The following is a 6,827-nucleotide window of genomic DNA, read 5'->3' as shown; positions in this document are numbered from 1 at the left end:
TTACAGCTGAGACACCTAGCACCGAGACACCCAAGGACACTAAAACGGCTATAGGAACTGACCAAAGTGTTGCATCTACCGAGCAACCTACTGAGGGTCAACAAGCCTCAAAATCACTTGTCTTAGTGCAACCAACCAAAGGAAAAGAGAAGAAGGTGAGAAAGCATAGTTTCAAATTTGATTTGACTAAATCGATTGTGTTGCACAATGTGGATATCTCAAAATTAAGAGGACAAGCACTTACTGATTTCGGTGAACTATGCAAAGCAAAGGCCGAATAGGAAAAACAATTGGCTATTCAAAAGAAGAATAAAGTACTTCAAAAGGTAAAGACACTACTAACATAAATTCTACCTTCAGCAACAGTGTCAACCGATGCAACCATCCACATTCAACTGGATGAACTCCTTACTCAAATAGAAACATCTAGAGTTGATGCATCTGAGTACTTAAGCAAGCTAAAAGATAAAGAGCTTACATAAAAAATGATTGAAGAGGTACAAAAAGCTCTAGCTATAGGAAAAGTAAAGCTTGTCAAATTCATTGCTGAGTTGTCCCCTCAACTCAAGCACATTCTTTATTTATTTCAGAAACTTTGTACATTTTCCTTATTCATTAAAGATATCAAGAATAAAACTGATGGAATTGAGAAAGAGATCAATGATCTCTCAACTAAGTTGACCACCGAGCCCAATTTAGTTCAGAATTTTTATACCAAGCTTCAAAAGCTCATGGCTCAACAGTTAGAACTCAGGAATGAAGAGCATAAAATCAGGATGGATATAATGACCCTTCAAACATTATTCCTTCCTCATCTCTCATCAGTACAAGAACAGATCAATAGAGCTACATGCCTATCAACTACATAAGAGGGAAGCACTCTTGATGGCTTAATATCACTATTAGCTGATATTCAAGCACATAATTCATTAATGGAAAGTGTAAAGGATTCACTCTTAGTCGCCCTCACTGACGCTCGGAACAAGTATAAATCTATTTTTGATCAGTTACCACCCCCGGATGGAAATTAAGTTTTTGATGTTTGTCAAAAAGGGGGAGTAATTCTATAATACTACATGGGGGGAGTAATACCAAACAAAGGGGGAGTAATACTATATTTGGAGAGTGACACAGTTTTGTAACACAGTTTTGAGTATTGTATACAAGGGGAGTATACCGAGCAGAATATATAGAGCAATCAGAGCACACAAGCATAGAACAGAACTGAGCATGCAAAATCTGAGTTATGTATAGAATAATGATAAGGGGAGTATATCTGCATATACTATTTCATTGACTATTGTATATATTGTCGAGTGTAGTCATTTTGCAAAGTATATAGATTTTTGAGTTATGACTTTGAAAGTAGTTTTTGTCAAACATCTCAACTAATGTCAAAAGGGGAGATTGTTACTACTTATCAAATTGCCATTAGTTTTTATATTCAAAGTCATACTATATATTCTAGTCGGTTAGCATTACTGAATCATGCAGTCGGTACACACAGAGAAGTCGGTATGAACAGTCTAGTCGGTTATAGAAGAAAGCAGTCACAGAATGCAGTATTCACCGAGTTGTTTATCGAGTATCTTTTTATGGCTACCAAGCAGTAAAGTTAACACACTAAGTTGATATTCACCGAGTGAAATGTGTTACCAGATACATTGAACCTGGACATGCACATGAAAACGTGTTACAAGATCGAGGCACATCTAACCGTTATTACATTGGAAATTGCACTAGAAGATTGTGTATGATTACAAGGTCAATTTAACCAATGAAGTATTTTGTTTAGTTATTCATTCAAGGAATCTTGTTTGTAAGATCGAAGCAATGAATCAGATCACCATTTTAAGAGATCTATATATATAGCATGGAAAGAGAGAAAAAAATGTATGTATGAAGGAAGACTGTTATAGAGACACAGAGAGGTCACTGAGAAGGTTATCAGAGAACAGTCGAAGAATAGAGTAAACAGAAGGGTTTACCGAGTTACAATATGGATTACGGAGGTATGCTATAAGCAAGGTAATCTTATTTTGAGCACATAGAATCCACTATAACATTTTAGATGTAAAGTTGCAGATATTTGTAATGATTTTAGTGTAATATTGTGAAGTTGAAAGAGAAACCTTTAATAGGGTAAAAGACTCTAACCAAGTCTATAAATTTTGAATCCTCTAACTAGGTGCAACATTCAGATTAATGTTGTAAAATCCTTTAGCAAGGTAGATCTAATAGATCTTGCTACTCCTAATAGGGTAAGCTATTAGAAATAGCTAAATGTAGCTCTAACCGAGCAATCTTTATTATTACAGTAGTGAAGTTTTGGGTGCCATCCCCACCACAGTTTTTCTATCTAACCAAGAGTTTTTGCATAACCAAAATATATGTGTTATGGAGTGAATCATGTATGATTGTTAACTATTTGTTTTAACTTTATTTTATGTTATCACACTATTATGTCTATGCATAACAGTAAGGTTATTATTAAAGAAAAGTTTTGGAGTACTGATTCATCCCTCCCCTCTCAGTACATTAGCTTTCCATATTGGCCCTAACAAACCCATCCATTATCCCTTTTCCCTAAATTTGAGGAGGTCACTTCTCAAATTTGGAGTAAAGTCTTCAAAAGGAATTAAAGCCTTTATCCATTCAACAAGCTAACTTGTTGAATACCCCCAAATTTGGAAGGACTCTTACAAATTTGTCCCCAAAGTCTTCATAACCATTAATGGTTAACTCAACCCTCTAGCATGGTTAAAGAATTTCTCTAAAATAAACCTCCATGTAACCCAAGGGTCTCATCAAGCATTTATTGCTTTGACCATGCTTATCCTTAATCCTTTTGCACAAGAATTTATCCTTTGGATAAAGGCTTTATCCAATGGGTAATCTTAGCTTAACCTTAACCCTTAACCCCTAGGGTAACCATGAGGTCTTCTCAAGCAATTAATGTTTCTTACATCTCCTCTCAACCAACCTTATGTTGACATTTGTCACCATTTCATTGGTGCCAATTGCAAACATGGATTCCCAACTTTCAAACTCAACCCTTGATTAAATCTTTCAATGCTGACCATCCATTGCCCTATTTTTGCTATAAATAGAGCTCTCATTCCTCCATTTTCATATATCCAAGTCTTTAGCATCACACTTATACTAAAATCCATTCAAGCTTTCACATATCATTTATGCTCATCATTTAGCTTCTCTTTTAAATAGAAATTAATCTAAATATGCAAATTTAGAGTATGTTCCTTATCATTTAGCTTAATCATAGACTAATATAGCATGCTACGATAATCTTGTTTGCTAATCTTGTCATCTTATAACTTGTTTATTGCATTTATAGGATCATGCATAGCTTAGGATGCATTTCATCTTGAAATCAACAAAAGCATCCCTCGTTCTTGCATTTGTCATCCCTAAATCATCTTGCTCAGTGATCTAAGAGCAAAAACATTGGTTTGAGGGACCATGTAAGATAGAGAATGATGGAACCAACCTTGGGAAGCTGAGCCATACCTCATGACTCCATAGCTTGCACCAAGAAATCCTGTGGGTGTGTGAGCAAGGCTCCCTAGAGCTCCATTTTTCGCATTTTGAGTTTTATCGACCCGCTTTTCCCGCATACATTTTTGGCGCCCACCGTGGGGCATCACCCCATATATCAAATCAGTTTTTGAATTTAACCACTTTTGCAGGTCCATGGGAAACAAGAATCAGCACGTGGGAAAAATTCCCTAGCGCTTTTGGTTAACAGCCTAGTGCATCCAGCTTACTATTCGGCATGTTGGGTCCATCATCTAGTGCGTGCAGTCTTTTCCTTAGTGCATCATAATACTAATATTTTTGTGTAGGTCTCAACATGAGAGAAAAATAGAGCAGCACCTCCAGAACATAGAGTAGCATATCCTAAAAATAGTATAGCACATCTCTAAATTCTTTTAGCCCATCATTGTTATTTTGTAGCGTGTACAATTTGTTCTGTAGCACATCATAGACAAATAGAGATAAGAAAAATAAAATATGTAACCAAGGATAAAAATTAGACTTGTTGAAGTCCACAAATTATCTAATGTCTTTCACTTGTTATTTTGTAGGATTCTAATGATTTTATTGCAGATAGGAGCTTAGTCTTAAGATTATTAAGATAGTTAGAGTTTTTACTAACTTAGTTAAGTTAGTTTAAAATTTGAACATCTTTTTCTTAAAATTGAACTCACTCTATTTTTGGGCTATAAAAAGAACCACAATCAAAAATTTTCTTGCTTTCATAGGAGAAAAACTTTATTTCAGGCTCTAAAAAGAACAATACAAACTTTCCTTTTTGCAAAAGTAGCTTTAAGAAAAAAGGGACCTCACCATCCTTTGGTGTACAAAAGGATTCATTTTAAAATTTTGCAAAGAAAAGAACCACACTTAAAAGTTTTTGTTACAATCAAAGAGGGACGTTATTCCCCTTTTTGCCGATTTCCTTTTGTTGTCCAAATCAAAATTTTTGCTTTGTTGACTTGGTTCTTTTCCTAGATTAGATAATCACTGATTTGGGGAAATAAATAAACACCATGTTTTTTTTGGAGCAACATCTCCAAATAGAAGCTAGCAAATCATTGTCTTGAAGCCTAAAAAGAAGATTATTTTCCTTGTCTCGAAAGTGGAAGGTATATGCTCTCCCCTTAATTGGGTGATAAAAAAACCAAGCCACTCTTAAGCTTTCTGTACTTCAAGCATTATACTACCTTTAGGAGGCCTGCCTTCCCAAGGAGTTGGAATCAACTCTTAAAGCCATTTATTGCTGGTGTGAAGGGAATGACCTAAGTGGGAAATGACTTTGATGCCAAGTATTCCAACCCACTATAGTCAAAAGTGGAAAGTAACAAAAGTCCTTTTCAACAGTTGCACGCAGCGATTAGCCTTCCCCCAGTATCCTTGAGATACGTAAAGCCTTTGTTCTAAAGGTTGGGAAGCCTCCTGAGGGAGTTTATCACTGACGCCCAAACAGGAAGCCTGATTACGAACCATAGAAATAGAAACCTTGAGCCAAGTCAGTAACCAAACATTTATAATATCATAGTGCAAGGGTGAGGAAGAAACTGCCCCCAAGATCGCTCACCATATATCTCCTAAGATAACTACTCAATTGTGAAGCAATTCACTTTGAGTTAATTTCTAGCAAAAGGCAAAAAAAGGGGCACCCTCTAGGGGGTGACATGGTTGTTTGAGCTGACGGAGTATCGAGACTAGTGGGCTATGATGTTATTTATGACCTTTGAATAAAGAGTCTTCTTGAAGTGTATTATTTGTATCCAAACCTGTCAAAACATTGGGGATTTGAACACATCCTCGCAGAACATACACTTTTTGTTAGATTAAGCAAAATGGTTATCTCTTTGGTGTTGTGCTTGCATTTACTACTTCAGGAAATCATCCATCAAAACAGAAAAACTCATAACAAAAATCTAAAAATTGCCAAAAACTAACCAAAGGTTTAAAATATCAAAGCAGTCTAGTGCATGAGAGCAACTGCTTAGCGTGTGTGGTACATTTGTTAGTGCATCAGGGCATCCAGTTAGCGCTTTGGGTTAAAATAGTAGCATTCTACACAAAATTTTAGAACAACATTAAACAGTCAGCGCATCCGGAAAATAGCCTAGCACGTTGGAGCATCAACCTAGCGCATAGGAGTCAAACAATAGCGCATAAGGTTTAGCAGTTAGAGCGTAGCAGACCCATATTAGCACATAGCTTTTTGAAGCAAAACAGAAAACAAATTTTAGCAGTCAAAAATTTTAGCGTGTGGCTTGGGGCAGGTTAGCGTGTGTGGTCTTTTATTTAGCGCATGTTGTCTCTGTTTTAGTGCGTGACCAAACCTAGAAAAATAGGGGGCAAAATATTGAGGAATTTTGAAAATTTCAAAAACATTTTTGGAAACCTCTTTCCATCAGCATCATTTTTCATCAAAACAGAGTATCAAAAATAGAGCTTTAAAAACTATTTCTTGAGAAAAATTTGTGTTAAACAAATGTTGTAAAAATCCAAAATAGGTCATGTGATAAAACATATCTATCCTATCAAAATCAGGAAACATCATCACAAGTGATAAAGAGGTCCTTTATCATCTCATAGATTTCATCACAAAAACACTTGTTTAACACCTCAGGTTGTCAAATCAAGTTTCCATATTAGGAGACTTTATCCATATCATTTTACACACTTTGTCATGAAGGGGCATCTAAACCTTCACTTCGATAAAGTAAAACTTGAGTTCTCAAAGCAAGATCAACTAAATTCAAAACCATTCAAAGGAAACCATTGATCACTTATACATGACTAATCCCCATATTCCGAGAGGAAAGAATATTTATCGTAACACCACGTTGAAGAAACAAAAACCAAGTTTTTCCAAATTTATCAAAAGAAACAAATTTTTATACATCAATTGTCAACTCTTCAAATCTCATTGAACATTCCTTCATCAAGTTAAACTTTATATCCAAAACAAATCCAACGAATTTGACAAAGAGCCTTTAAAGACTAGGGCATATTGTCAAAAATCTGCATTTAATCAAATCATAAACTGTGGAGGAAAGATCAATCTGGCATTCTTGCTCGATGAGTGCATCACTTACAACACACCCTGACTTGAACCACCAACTCCCAAGCAACATATCGAAGAGGATTTCGTCCCCTTCGTCATAGAAAGTTTCTACTAAAATGCCTGTTACTCACTCTCAAAACAAACAAAGTGAGGCACAAGTAGAATTCAGTATGAATCGAAGGTTATCAAATCCTTTTGAAGGTCCACACCTAGAGGATACTGA

The sequence above is a fragment of the Cryptomeria japonica genome, chromosome 6, assembly GCF_030272615.1.
Source record: "Cryptomeria japonica chromosome 6, Sugi_1.0, whole genome shotgun sequence".
Taxonomy (NCBI): domain Eukaryota; kingdom Viridiplantae; phylum Streptophyta; class Pinopsida; order Cupressales; family Cupressaceae; genus Cryptomeria; species Cryptomeria japonica.
Note: the sequence above shows the minus strand (reverse complement) of the source record.